This window comes from Aquarana catesbeiana, linkage group LG06, assembly GCF_042186555.1.
Source record: "Aquarana catesbeiana isolate 2022-GZ linkage group LG06, ASM4218655v1, whole genome shotgun sequence".
In the NCBI taxonomy this organism is placed as follows: domain Eukaryota; kingdom Metazoa; phylum Chordata; class Amphibia; order Anura; family Ranidae; genus Aquarana; species Aquarana catesbeiana.
In genome coordinates, this window is record NC_133329.1 from 403496485 (window position 1) to 403511446 (window position 14962).

At 42.8% G+C, this 14962-nt stretch overlaps 1 protein-coding gene and 1 pseudogene across 2 annotated transcripts in view; one reads left to right on the top strand and one right to left on the bottom strand.

Moving 5' to 3' along the window:
- Positions 1 to 14962, top strand: part of LOC141147244 (contactin-associated protein-like 5) — a 514695-nt gene that overhangs the window by 140447 nt on the left and 359286 nt on the right. The gene's annotated exons all lie outside the window — the stretch shown is intronic.
- On the bottom strand, positions 12247 to 12454 carry LOC141101886 (U2 spliceosomal RNA; annotated as a pseudogene).

Consider the following 14962-nt stretch of genomic DNA (forward strand, 5'->3'; position numbering starts at 1 on the left):
AGTTTCCTCCCTTTGTAGCTCTACCGGTAAGGATTCCACCTCCTCCCTAGCTTCCTTTAGTGATGTTGTCTCTCATATTCACTTGTACATCATTTTTGATATACAGGCATACCCCTCCCCCTTTTTTTGCCCTCTCTGTCCCTGCGATATAGGGAATACTTTAAGCTTTGACAAAAAAAAAACTGGAAGCTGATTTGTTTATATGCAGAACTGCACCAAATTTTGCACTCTCCAGTTCTAGTAAATCATAACGTTGCATGACAAGTCAAAACACATTCCTTTCAATGGGTGCTGCCCCAATCAGTGACAAAAAAGGTTCCTGCACTACTTTTCTGTGACTTTGGTGTGACCGCAAGTCGCAAAGAAATTGCAAGCAAGTTGCACGACTTTGGGGTCACAGCAGTGTGAACCAAGCCTTACGGTCCCACAGAAGGACCTTTTCACATGTTTTGCAGCAGGCTCCCTTCCTGCTGTCTTGCCCCCCCCCCCCCCCCACAGTGGCAGAGTGCCAGGGCTTGGTCACAAGTGCAACCTTTGTGACCCTGGTAGTTATGCCAGGGGTGCGCTCCTACCTTACACCAATGATCCAATGCTTAGTCTGCAGGAATCTAATACAGATGAATACTTACCTTACTCCTTGGTCTCACACTGTTTGGGATACTGCTGCCACCCTGAAATATGGACAGGCCCTTAAAGTCATCACATACAAACCAGCACTGGTAGTGGCTGCAGGTCCCACATTGCAAGTGATGAGATCAACAAGGAGGTAACGACATGATTATAGAAAAGGAGGGGCTTCATGGAACAGGCCATCAATACTCATGTAGCACTACCCCTATAGGAGCCGTGATAGCGACAATGCAAATGTCCCCGTTCAGATCAGCCTCCTGGTTCCAGCATCCAGCACAGCAATCCGCTCTTTCCCTGGCACTGCACAGCTTGGCACAGCACAGATTGGCACAGCACAGTTCTCTCACTCCTACCTGCTTGATACGCTTCCCCCAACTTCCTGGCTCCTTCCCAGGGTTTTACTTTTATACGGTCCCTCCTGCCCCCAGGTGCTTTTGGGTCTTGTAGTTGCGGCCCACGGACCGCTCTAGTTAGCATCCTTCTTCAAGACTACATCTCCCAGACTGCCCCAGCAACCGGAAATCCAGTCAGTTATGCAAAACGAATTGGCAACGCCATCTTGTGGACAAATTAGGTTCTGCAATTCAGTAACATTGCCCAGTGTTTCACTGAAACCAGCATGTAAGAAGCTTGCAAGATCAAAAAAGTAAGGTCATTTTCTATTTTGTATGCCCCAAGACTAAACAAACTTTGGACCCTCAATATACAGGTGGGCTTGCACCAAAATATAATTTTTAGTAAGTTAACCAGAGTTTTGCTTTAAAGTGTGTAAGTGCCCTTCTAGCTGCCCCTTGTAGCCACACCTCCAGCTAGGGGCCTTCAGTAAAATGAGTCACCCAGGGGCTGGGTTGTTAAGCCAGTTCCCGGGTCAGATGTTCAACACAGTCCTCTATGTCTGCATATGTCCACAGATGGTATGTCCAACACCCACTTCTCTCTATCTTCTTGATCCACTTATACTCTGACTCTTCTTCACACCTAGATCACACTCTCCTGCAGCCCTTTATATTCTGTGATTTAGGATTGGGTTTCAAGGTTAGCCCTTATGCCTGAGGTTCATGAGACGTGAGAGCCTGGGCCACCTGGCGCATGACACAACACAAGGAGTCTAAAACCACCAGCAAGAGGATAAACTGCCACCACCAGCTCTCAGGAAATTCAAGTTTGCACTCGGCATTTAGTAGGAAGATGTGATATCCCAGTGGTTGGTGTAATCAGAAAGGTAGATAGAAGGTCAGGAGCTGAATATTTTACATCTTGTGAAGTGCCATGTTGGACGTGTGATATTCTGGTGGTGGGTGTAATCAGAAAAGTAGAGAGAACATCAGGATGAGGGCATTTTCTACCTAATGGAGGGCCTTGTTGGAGGGAGTTATATCCCAAGGGCGGGTGTAATCAGAAAGGTAAAGAGAAGGCCAGAAGAAGAGTATTTTCTATCTAATGGAAGACCACATTAGAGGTTGGACTCAAAATTTAGTAGGAGGATGTGATATCCCAGTGGTAATTGTAATGAGAAAGGTAGAGAGATCAGGAGCAGAGTATATTCTACCTCTTGGAGGTTCCTGTTGGAAGTGTGATATCCCAGTGGTGGGTTTAATCAGAAAGGTAAAAAACAGGTCAGTAGTAGAGTATTTCCTACCTTATGGAGGGTCATGTGATATCCTAGTGGTTGGTGTAATCAGAAAGGTAGAGAGAAGGTCAGGAGCTGAATATTTTACATCTTGTGAAGTGCCATGTTGGACGTGTGATATTCTGGTGGTGGGTGTAATCAGAAAAGTAGAGAGAACATCAGGATGAGGGCATTTTCTACCTAATGGAGGGCCTTGTTGGAGGGAGTTATATCCCAAGGGCGGGTGTAATCAGAAAGGTAGAGAGAAGGCCAGAAGAAGAGTATTTTCTATCTAATGGAAGACCACATTAGAGGTTGGACTCAAAATTTAGTAGGAGGATGTGATATCCCAGTGGTAATTGTAATGAGAAAGGTAGAGAGATCAGGAGCAGAGTATATTCTACCTCTTGGAGGTTCCTGTTGGAAGTGTGATATCCCAGTGGTGGGTTTAATCAGAAAGGTAAAAAACAGGTCAGTAGTAGAGTATTTCCTACCTTATGGAGGGTCATGTTGGAAGTGTGTGGGTATGTGCAGCGAGGTGCGGCGGCAGTGACACACACTCAGTTCAGATGCAGTTGAAAAACTTGTATTGAAGTCAAAGTACAACAGTTCACAACAAGCCCAGGAAGGAAGTCTAACCAGGAAACACTCACGGGTAACAGCATGTAGTTGAGCAGGTCTCAGCCGAGTTGACAGTGTTGGTCTTGAAGGGGTGGAATGCAGCCTGGCCAGTCCAAGACCAAGTGGGGAGGTTTTGAGGAGGGTGGCAAATCCCTATCCTTTACCTACTCATTTGGAATCTTTCCCTTCCACTTTAACTGTCCCTGACAGATGGGTGACCTCTCCCTATACTACCCACATGCTAGAATGCGCTCCAAACCCAGGAGCCAGGGTCTTAAATAGACACATGGGTGTCCAGCATCCAACCTGATCGCTGCCCCGGTGACTCAGGAAACCATAGAGCAGGGATATGCAATTAGCGGACCTCCAGCTGTTGCAAAACTACAAGTCCCATCATGCCTCTGCCTCTGGGTGTCATGCTTGTGGCTGTCAGAGTCTTGCTGTGCCTCATGGGACTTGTAGTTCTACAACAGCTGGAAGTCCGCTAATTGTATATCCCTGCCATAGAGGAACCATGTTCCTCTTGACCTTCTCTCCCTCTGCAATGCTGTTGCGGTAGACCGCCACCTGCAGTATAGAAAGTGGACTGGATGTGCCTACAACTGTGATACCCTGGTTGTGGATGTGATCAGGAAGGTAGAGGGAAGGCCAGAAGCAGAGTATTTTCTACCATATGGAGGGTTAGGTTAGAGGTGTCATATTGGGATGGTTGGTGTAATCATAAATGTAGAGAGAAGATCAGGAGCAGATTATTTTCTTCCTTATGGAGGTTCATGTTGGAGGTGTGATATTCTGGTGGTGGATGTAATCAGAAAGGTAGAGGGAAGGCCAGGGGCAGAGTACTTCCTACCTTATGAAGGGTCATGTTGGAGGTGTGATATCCCAGTGGTGAGTTCATTGGGTGGATTCCATTGCCCAAAAGTATGTATCTTTAGAAGAGTAGAGGTAAAAATATTTTGTTATTAGATTGTTACAAATATCTAACCACCACCTGCCTTTGGTTACTGTATTTTGGGTGATTGGGCTTTGCTTATTGGGGTTGGATAAATGTTTATTGATTCTTCTTTTATTGAACCTGCAAAAAATGTTGCAGATCACTACATTGCAGCTAAAAAACAAAGTCCCTTAAGGGGAAAGGAAAGGGAGGGGAAATAGGGAAAGGTTAGAACCGGCTGATAGATGATCAACGTTCTGTGCAAGAAGATGGAGAACATTTCCTATTACAGGTCTGAAATTTAATAGACCAGAATAATATTGTTTCATCTGAACAGTTCTTCAAAAAGTAAAAGCAAGACAGATAAAAGCAAAGCTCCTTCAAGGGAAGGGAAAAGAAAAAGGAAAGGTTAAAATCTACTGATAGATGCCCAACGTTTTGTGTAAGGTCTACTTAGTGTCCAAAGATGGAGAACATTTCCTACTAGGAGTAGAGTATTTTCTACCTTTATGGAGGGTCACGATGGAAGGTGTGATATCCCAGTGGTGAGTTCACTGGGCGGATTCCATTGCCCAACAGTTTAAATCTTTAGAACAGTAGAGGGAAAGATAATTCACCTTTGCAGTTATTAGATTGTTACAAATATCTAACCACCACCTGCCTTTGGTTACTGTATTTTGGGTGATTGGGCTTTGCTTATTGGGGTTGGATAAATATTTATTGATTCTTCTTTTATTGAACCTGCAAAAAATGTTGTAGATCTCTACATTGCAGCTAAAAAAACAAAGTCCCTTCAGGGGAAAGGGAGGGGGAATAGGGAAAGGTTAGAACCGGATGATAGATGATCGACGTTCTGCGCAAGAAGATGGAGAACATTTCCTATTACAGGTCTGAAATTTAATAGACCAGAATAATATTGTTTCATCTGAGCAGTTCTTCAAAAAGTAAAAGCATGACAGATAAAAACAAAGCCCCTTCAAGGGAAGGGAAAAGAAAAAGGAAAGGTTAGAATCTACTGATAGATGCTCAACGTTTTGTGTAAGTTCTACTTAGTGTCCAAAGATGGAGAACATTTCCTACTAGGAGTAGAGTATTTTCTACCTTTATGGAGGGTCACGTTGGAAGGTGTGATATCCCAGTGGTGAGTTCACTGGGCGGACTCCGTTGCCCAACAGTTTAAATCTTTAGAACAGTAGAGAGAAAGATAATTTGTATCTTTGCAGTTATTAGATTGTTACAAATAGCTAACCACCACCTGCCTTTGGTTACTGTATTTTGGGTGATTGGGCTTTGTTTATTGGGGTTGGATAAGTATTTATTGATTTTTTTTTTTTTTTAATTGAACCTGCAAAAAAATGTCGCCGATCTCTACATCGCAGCTAAAAAACAAACTCCCTTCAATGGAAAGGGAGGGGAAATAGGGAAATGTTAGAACCGGCTCATAGATGATCAACGTTCTTCGCAAGAAGATGGAGAACATTTCCTGTTACAGGTCTGAAATTTAATAGACCAGAATAATATTGTTTCATCTGAACAGTTCTTCAAAAAGCAAGATATATGTAAATAACTATTCAATATATATATATATATATATATATATATATATATATATATATATATATATATATATATATATATTACTTTTGTATTTATTGCATGGAGTTCTGTATCTTTTATATGTACCCCATGATCTCAGTCCATCGTTCAGATCTATTTGTTCCAGCAGTGTTTTTGTCGAAAGGTGCGAGAGGAAAAATAAAAAAGAAACCTCCACTAGGATTTCTCTGTTTCTCGTTCTTTTGAAAAATGTTAGATTAGATATTCTGCCTGGCAGGGACGTTTATGGCGTTTGAGTAAATAGCATCTATAAACCCCCTGATACTTGTATTCAAAGGATACAATTAAGCCTGGCCTTGAGCAAGTGTTAATTTTCACGCATTAACCTCCAGCTCTGATGTATCTGCTGTGGACACATTACGGGTTGGGGACAATGAAATGGAATTTGTCTATATAGGCGGTATAGGGGCCGGGGATGTGTGCAGATGGCCCAGCTGGGGTAATTGCATCATTATAGCTATTTGTAAGGCAAGTTCATGAAAAAAGGGGAAAACAGAATAAAATGTTTGCAACCAGAAATGAACAGAGCCCATAGCGGGCGAGAATTGCGCATTTTTATGATTTCTAGTGCGTTCAAAGCCAACGTTTTACTTTGACAATCTTGGTCCATAGGAGGTGGAGAAAAAAAACGGAGCTGTGGGCACTTCAGTCTTTACTCTTAAAAAAAGAAGTTGGATCAGTTATCTAGGTCAAAGTATTTCCAAATCATCCTTTCGAAAATGTTATTTTAGAGACCATTTGGTCATTAAAATGCATCTAAAACTATTCCAGCAAATTAATTTCGCCACATCTACCCCTCCTCCCTCTTTTAGGTAAGCCATTGTTCCCCCCCCGGACATTCAGCCTTCCCAACGCATTTCACTGCTGGTTCTCCCACAAATTTCGTTACGTTTACTTATTTATTAATGGTGGTTCTGTCTACATGGAAATTAGAGAAAAGTATCCGGCTCCTTCCTCTCTGAAACTAGGCATTGGCTAATTACTGTACTCATCAACAAAGACCTGATATCCCAAGTTTCATTCTATGAGAATATTTGTTATCATAAGCCTCACTCCCCCAGACATATTTCTAATATTTACTACTTATAGTTGAACAATTTCATTAGTCCCACTAGCTGAGTGGGAACAAGATCTTAAATGTATTAGGTACAAGAAAAATTGGCTACAAATCTGGAATACAATAGCCTATTGCACTCACTGACACTAATGCTGGGAGTAATTATTACTACTACTGACACCAAATGCTGGGGGTTATTATTGCACTCTATGACACCAATACAGGTGTTATTATTACTTTCAATTACACCAATGCTGAGGGTTATTATTGCAATCATTGCCACCAATGCTGTAGGTTATTATTAACTTCACTGACACGAATGCTAGGGGTTATTATTGCACTCACTGACACTAATGTGGGGGTTATTATTACTGCCACTGACACCAAATGCTGGGGGTTATTATTGCACTCTATGACACCAATGCAGGCGTTATTATTAATTTCAATGACACCAAATTTTGTTGGTTATTATTACCTCCACTGACATGAATGCTAAGGGTTAATTATTGCACTCACTGACACTAATGCTGGGGGTTATTATTACTGCCACTGACACCAATGCGTTTTTTTTATTGCACTTACTGATACCAATGCTGGGATTATTATTGCTGCTACTGATACCAATACTGGGGGTCATTATTACTACTACTGTCACCAAATGCTGGGGGTTATTATTGCACTCTATGACACCAATGCAGGTGTTATTATTACTTTCAATGACACCAATGCTGTTGGTTATTATTACCTCCACTGACATGAATGCTAGGGGTTAATTATTGCACTCACTGACACTAATGCTGGGGGTTATTATTACTACCACTGACACCAATGCAAGGGGTTATTATTGCACTCACTGACACCAATGCCGGTGGTTATTATTACTCCTACTGTCACCAAATGCTGGGGGTTATTATTGCACTCTATGACACCAATGCAGGTGTTATTATTACTTTGAATGACACCAATGCTGAGGGTTATTATTGCAATCATTGCCACCAATGCTGTAGGTTATTATTACTTTCACTGACACGAATGCTAGGGGTTATTATTGCACTCACTGACACTAATGTGGGGGTTATTTTTCTTCCACTGACACCAATGTTAGGGGTTAATTATTGAATTCACTGACACTAATGCTGGGGGTTATTATTACTACCACTGACACCAATGCTGGGGGTTATTATTACTACCACTGACACCAATGCTGGGGGTTATTATTACTGCCACTGACACCAATGCGTTTTTTTTTTTTTTTTTTATTGCACTTACTGATACCAATGCTGGGATTATTATTGCTGCTACTGATACCAATGCTGGGGGTCGTTATTACTTTCACTGACACCAATTCTGGGGGTTATTATTGCTGCTACTGACACCAATGCTGGGGGCTATTATTGTGTTGCTACTGACACCAATGCTGGGGGTTGTTATTACTTTCACTGACACCAATGCTGTGGGCTATTATTACTGCCACTAACACAATGCTGGGGGTTATTATTTTTATTACTGGCACCAATGCTGGGGGTTATTATTACTGCTACTGACATCAATGCTGGGGGTAATTATTACTACCACTGACACCAATGTTGGGGGATAATTATTTCACTCATTGACACCAATGCCATGGGGTTATCATTACTTCCACTGACATCAATGGGGGTTATTATTATTACTTCCACTGATGCCAATGCCGGGGGTTGTTATTACACTCACTGACACTAATGCTGGGGATTATTATTACTGCCACTAATAGCAATGTTGGGAGCTATTGTACTGAAGTTGAGGCCTTCTATAATTTTCAAGTCGACCACCACTGCTCTAGAGCAATGTTCCTCAACTCCATTCTTCAAGTACCCCCCCCCACCCCCACCCCACAGGTCATGTCTTTAGGATTTCCCTCAGATGAAATGACTGTGGTAATTACTAAGGCAATGAAACTGATCAAATCACCTGTGCAAAATAATGGAAGGCCTGAAAATATGACCCGTTGGGAGTACTTGAGCACTGGAGTTGAGAAACATTGCTCTAGTTTTCCCAGAACTGTTACATTGTTTCTCTTGTTATAATGACTTATGGATTTCCTATGCTCCTCAGCTTCATCTAGTGGCCATAATGTTATATTTTATTATTGCCCAGCATTCGTTCAGAAGAGAAAATAACCTAAAGAGAATTTTCATTTTTGCCCAATTTGCACAGAATGTAAATGCGGATTCATGAAAAAGATACACAATATTTTTTATTCAAAGACAGACTATTAAATCGTGCCTTTCTTTTTTTTTTTTTCTTTTTACTTTTTAATACAGTTAAAAATTTTCCTGTAAAATTCTAACATTTCACTGTGAAAAAGCAATGTAAAACAAAATATTGTGCATTTAAATACCATGACTCCTTCCTGTACGCTTCCATTAAAACTGGATGAAAATTATTTATGATCCGGCTCCGTGGCTTTCCGAGGCCTTCATCCGATACAAATGAAACGGTGCGGCGGAATGATCCGGCAAGGCGAGCCCCGAATATTCATCTCATATATAATATAATCTTTATAGCCTGTGTGGATCATTTTTTTACATTTTCCAACAAAATAATAGAAAAGCCACACACTGCCGCTTCATCTGCAGTCAGCTGCTACATCTTAATATTAAGATATATTGTGGGAGACCAGAGACATAAAGCTTTGTTCCTGATAATATCTGTAATAATAATCGTCATAATCCCTGAATGGAAGAGGTGGCGGGTGACGAGTGCTGACAGTCGGGGACTTAAAATCCTTAATGGGGGACAACAGCTGTCAGCTGTGGTGACAATGGAAATACAATTTATTATATTAAAAATGTTTACATTGTAAATATTGTCTAGCTCCTGTTTTTTTATAGCGCAGACATATTAGTACTACCAGGGCCGCAAAGGTTGCACTTGCGATCGGGCCCTGGTGTTCCACCATCATGGGAGGGCCCCAAGACAGCAGAAAGGTGGCCCGTTGCAGAACATGTGACCATAGTAAAGGGTCCCTGGGATCATTGGGAAGGGCCTCGAGCTTATGGGGATGGAGGGAAGGGCCCAGATCAGAGGAAAGGGCCCCAGAACTGACGGAAAGGGCTCCAGGACCGATGGAAAAGGGGGGAACCTTAATGGTTTCTAGCACCCCCTGAATGTTCTAGTTACGCCTCTGCTGGGTAACCAACACTTCCAGCAGACATTATCTCCAGGGTCCCCCCACAGCTCTCACCAGTTCCTCCTGCTGAACCCCATGTCACTACTGTTTGGGAAAAGGTCAGAAGGCGGAACTAGTGAAAGCTGCGGTGGACCCAGAAGATCGACTCTGCTGGAAGTGTTGGTCTCCTAGCATTCATATAGTTCAACCAGTTTGGGTAGAGGTCAACTAAAGGCTATCAAAACCCAAAAACTAAAATGTCAATGGCTTTATTAGTTTTCTTTTTTCAGCCCAGGGCGGTTGTGTCATCAAACTCAATTTCATCATGGGAAGCATTAACATTATGGTTGCCCTCAAAGGGCCCATTGTATCTGTAAGACTAGATGTCCAGAGCCCCCCCCCCCCCCCACGTCCTTGCATCAGATGTCAAGACCCCCCACCACCTCCTTACATCAGAGGTCAAGAGCCCCCACCAACTCCTTACATAAGATGTCAAGAGCCCCCCACCACCTCCTTACATCTGATGTCAAGAGCCCCCCCACCACCTCCTTACATGAGATATCAGAAGCCCCCCACCACCTCCTTACATCAGATGTCAAGAGCCCCCCACCACTTCCTTGCATCAGATGTCAAGAGCCCCCCACCACCTCCTTATACCAGATGTCAAGAGCCCCCCACCACCTCCTTACACCAGATGTCAAGAGCCCCCCACCACCTCCTTACATCAGATGTCAAGAGCCCCCCACCACTTTCTTACATCAGATACATCAGATGTCAAGAGCCCCCCACCACCTCCTTACATCAGATGTCAGAAGACCCCCACCACCTCCTTACATCAGATGTCAAGAGCTCCCCCACCACCTCCTTACATCAGATGTCAAGAGCCCCCCCACCACCTCCTTACATCAGATGTCAGAAGCCCCCCACCACCTCCTTACATCAGATGTCAAGAGCCCCCACCACCTCCTTACATCAGATGTCAAGAGCCCCCCCACCACTTCCTTACATCAGATACATCAGATGTCAAGAGCTCCCTTCCACCTCCTTACATCAGATGTCAGAAGCCCCCCACCACTTCCTTACATCAGATGTCAAGAGCCCCCCCCCCACCACCTCCTTACATCAGAGGTCAAGAGCCCCCACCACCTCCTTACATCAGATGTCAAAAACCCCACACCACCTCCTTACATCAAATGTCAAGAGCCCCCCACCACCCTCTTACATCAGATGTCAGAAGCCCCCCACCACCTCCTTACATCAGATGTCAGAAGCCAGCCCACCACCTCCTTACATCAGATGTCAAGAGCCCCCCCACCACCTCCTTACATCAGATGTTAAGAGCCCCCACCACCTCCTTACATCAGATGTCGGCAGCCCCCACCACCTCCTCACATCAGATGTCAAGAGCCCCCCACCACCTTCTTACATCAGATGTCGGCAGCCCCCCACCACCTCCTCACATCAGATGTCAAGAGCCCCCCACCACCTTCTTACATCAGATGTCGGCAGCCCCCCACCACCTCCTCACATCAGATGTCAAGAGCCCCCCACCACCTTCTTACATCAGATGTCGAGAGAGAGGAGTTCTGTCCTCTCTACTGCCAACTGCTGAATTGAGGTGGGACAGGGACGAGGGTGGTGCCACAGCTGCAGGAGAGGTGGGAGGACCACATGAGATTCACCTCCCGCTCTCTGCACTACTCCAGGTGCCTCCCTCTGAGTTCACAGGAGCCAAGACTACAGAGGATGCATTGGGTATAAATACACGCTGACAGTAATTACTGTCAGTGCGCATTTAGAACAGCACTGAAAACATTGGACCGGTATACATCTGCCACAATGTTTATTTGAGTCAGAACCCCTGGGGGGCCACCAAAATTTTCTCTGGTGCACTGGTTGGTGATCACTTTTTTTTGTTTTTTTCAGTGTTGTCGTGAAACACACACGAAAACGTAACACCTGGTGCAAAAAAAGTGCACACACAAAAGTGAGAATACAAAAAAAGTGCACAGGGTGTACACAGGGTCCTCCTTCGAAGAGGAAGGACCCTTACCCTGATCCCCCAGGGTGCAAGGCTCCTGACAGGGACTGAGGTACTCACTGGCCCACCTGGCCGAAACCAGGGGGACCCCGTTCTCTTGGAGGTCTGCTGTGACAGACCAACCCCAAGTACTAGGTGGGGCTCCCCCAAAGGGAAATCCCATGAGAGAGGGAGGATCAGACCAGAAGGCCACATACCCCCCTCCCAAGACTTTCAGGGAAAGCTGAGGACCAACACCCTACTAAACCAATGAGAAAGTACACAGTGCAAGTGACAAAACACACATACAAAATTGGGGAAAGGGAAGTGGAGAAGTGCTTAGTGCAATACCATGGTAGGCCCTTAGGCCAGGAGTAAAAAATTCCTCTGGTCCTAGCCAAAAGGCTCAGCTCTAGAGGCAGGTGTAAAAAAAGTGTATATGGTGCAGTGACCTCGTTGCCAGAAAAACTCAAGATGAGCGTCCCCACCTGTGAGATTTATGGCACCCCTAGACTGCCACCCCAGGGGCAAATACACCATGGCCTTCTGCCAGACCAGTGCCTCTCCATCCCTACTAGGAAGGTATCATAACTTAGCAAGCTTAGGGAGAGCCTTGCCTACAACTGGGGACCAGCCTTGTGCACAAGGCCAGATTCAACCCAGGAGCAAAAAGACCTCCCACCGCCCCCACCATATTACATAAAGGAAATACTAACTGACTCTGCCAATTGGCAAAGGGAGTCAGGGTTCTTTCCCTGACAACTGATAAGAACAGATACTACACTTGATATTAGCCAAAAGGCCTGAGAAGACCACTGGGCTGGATCATGCTGGATGTTCTCCCACCAGGAAATGAGGAAATGAGGAAGCCATTCTAGTCTAGGAGAGGGGCCGGTACAACTGTGCAAGACTGAAGAGAAGGCCAGAGTTTGGTTCTAAGGCTGCATTTACACCTGAGCGTAGCATCTTTGAGTGCTTTTCCGGCATTTTTGGCGTGTTTTTGCGCGTTTGTATGCAGCGTTTTTGGGCTTTGGCGTTTTTTTTAAATTAGCCAATAGATAAAATCATTATCCGTTGCATGATTTGTTGCTATGTATTTCAGCTTTTTTTAGCTTTTCCATTAGCTTTTATTTCTTCTTTTATTATTATTCCTTTATTATAATGTTTATTATAATGTTTTTACGTTAGGGTAAGGGGTTTGAGTTCAGTTTAGGTTAGGGTTAGGATTAGGGTTAGGATTAGGAGTTGGGGTTTAGGGTTATTTAGTATCATTTTATTTATGTTTTATTTTATTGTATTTATTATTATTATACGAATAATAATAAATGAATACATACATGTAAAATAGATACACAAATAAATAAAAATCATAAATAAAAAATAAATAAACTCAATAAATTAATACTAAGTAACAATAAATAAATAATTAACTTTAACCCTTACCCCTTAAAAAATAAAATAATAAGAAATAACTAAACACCCTAACCATAACACAAACATAATAATACTAATAATTATTATTATTTTTATTAATAATGTATTTTTTTGTTTGAGTTTGGGTGTTGTTATTATTATTATTATTATTAATAATAATAATAATAATAATAATAATAATAATAATAATAATAATAATAATTTATTTAATATTTTTTAAGGTTAATTATTATTTATTAATGTATTATTACATATTATTAATTTATTTTACTTATTTATGATGATTTTTAGTTATTTGTGTATTTATTTTACATTTATTTATTTATATTTTGTTACTATTTTATTTTTAAAACATTTCATTTGAGCAGAAAATCAACAAAATGCGAGAATACGCACAAAAACGGGTGAATGCCGCGTCTCCATTCATTTCTATGGGAATACAAACGCACCAAAAACAGTTCGAATCTGCCCGATTCAAGAGACAACAAAAGCTCCAGAACTTTTTGGAGCTTCAGGCGACTTGGAGTGGAGATGTGAACCATAGAGAATAATAGATTTTTTTTCCCCTTCCATCATTTTGGAGCTTCAGGCTTCAAGCTCCAAAACTCTGAGGTGTGAATGGGACCTTAATCCTGACATATTTTATTTCTAAGTTTGAGAATAAAAGGTGAACTTTAACAAAAGTGAAGTAAAAGTTGTGGAAATAAACTGAACTCTTTTCTTTTTCCTTGGAGAGTCTTGTCGAGATCGAGGTTTTGGGAAGGTATAACGGTAGGCCTCTCCAACATGGGATAGGTTAATAATGACTCTGGAATTCTCGTGTCAGGGACGAGCCAAGTATTAGTATTCTCTACAGAACAAGAGCTATTTCATAATTGATCTCCCCCATCAAATTAACGCTAATTGATAATAATTAACCAGAGCGAAGGATTGGAGCTCTGCTCTATTTAAAACAAATCTGCCAGGTCCCCAAGCTTAAATAAATGATGGCAATGTCTATATTACACCGCTATTAAATTTGATATAATTGACGTTTGTATGGTAAGGCATTGAGTGCCGTGAAGTGTTTCCCCTTGGAGACAAAAACTAAGAGATGAAATCGAGAAACTATAAAAGAATTGCATAGAATAGTCCATAAGTGTGACTAGACGAATAATTAAATGTTAACACTATGGACTTAATATACAGAACAGCCTTTCCCAACCATCTTACCCCAGAGGAATCATCATTTTCAGAGCTCAGGGAGCCCCTAGGAAAATGGGAAGAAGACCTTCTATAGGGCTCTTTTACCCCTGAGTTAGCTCTGCTTTGTTTTGGAGAATATTGCAGATATGAGATATCCCAGGATGCACTTGGAAACAAGTCATCTGGAAGGACATCATCAGCAGTCACTTCGAGTCATGTGTAGATATTCTGGGAGTGTCTGGTGCAGATGCCATATCTGGTGGAGCAGCAGGAAGGTCAACGGGATCCGGAGTGGAGCAGAGCAACTAGCAGATGGCAAAATGTGGTGTGCAACATGGGAACGCCATATCCGAAGGTGAACAGAGACTGGAGAGAGAGGACTGAGCAGCAGAGGATCAGCAGAGCTGGGGGTACTACTGAGCAGGGGATCTGCTGAATGAGGTTACCAATGAGCTGGGTATCTGCTGAACAGGGATACTAATGAGCAGAGGATCAGCAGAGCTGGGGGCACTACTAAGGAGGGGATCTGCTGAATGAGGGTACCAATGATAGAAATCCCCCTGAGGAAGACACATGACCCTGTGTCGACATACATTGGGGAGGGGCACAGACAAGCACGGCATTAGGAACTAGCATGGAGCTAGTGTTTTTTTTCCTGAGAAGTACCGACGGGGCTTGTTTGAAATGAGAGGTTGATTCCCAAA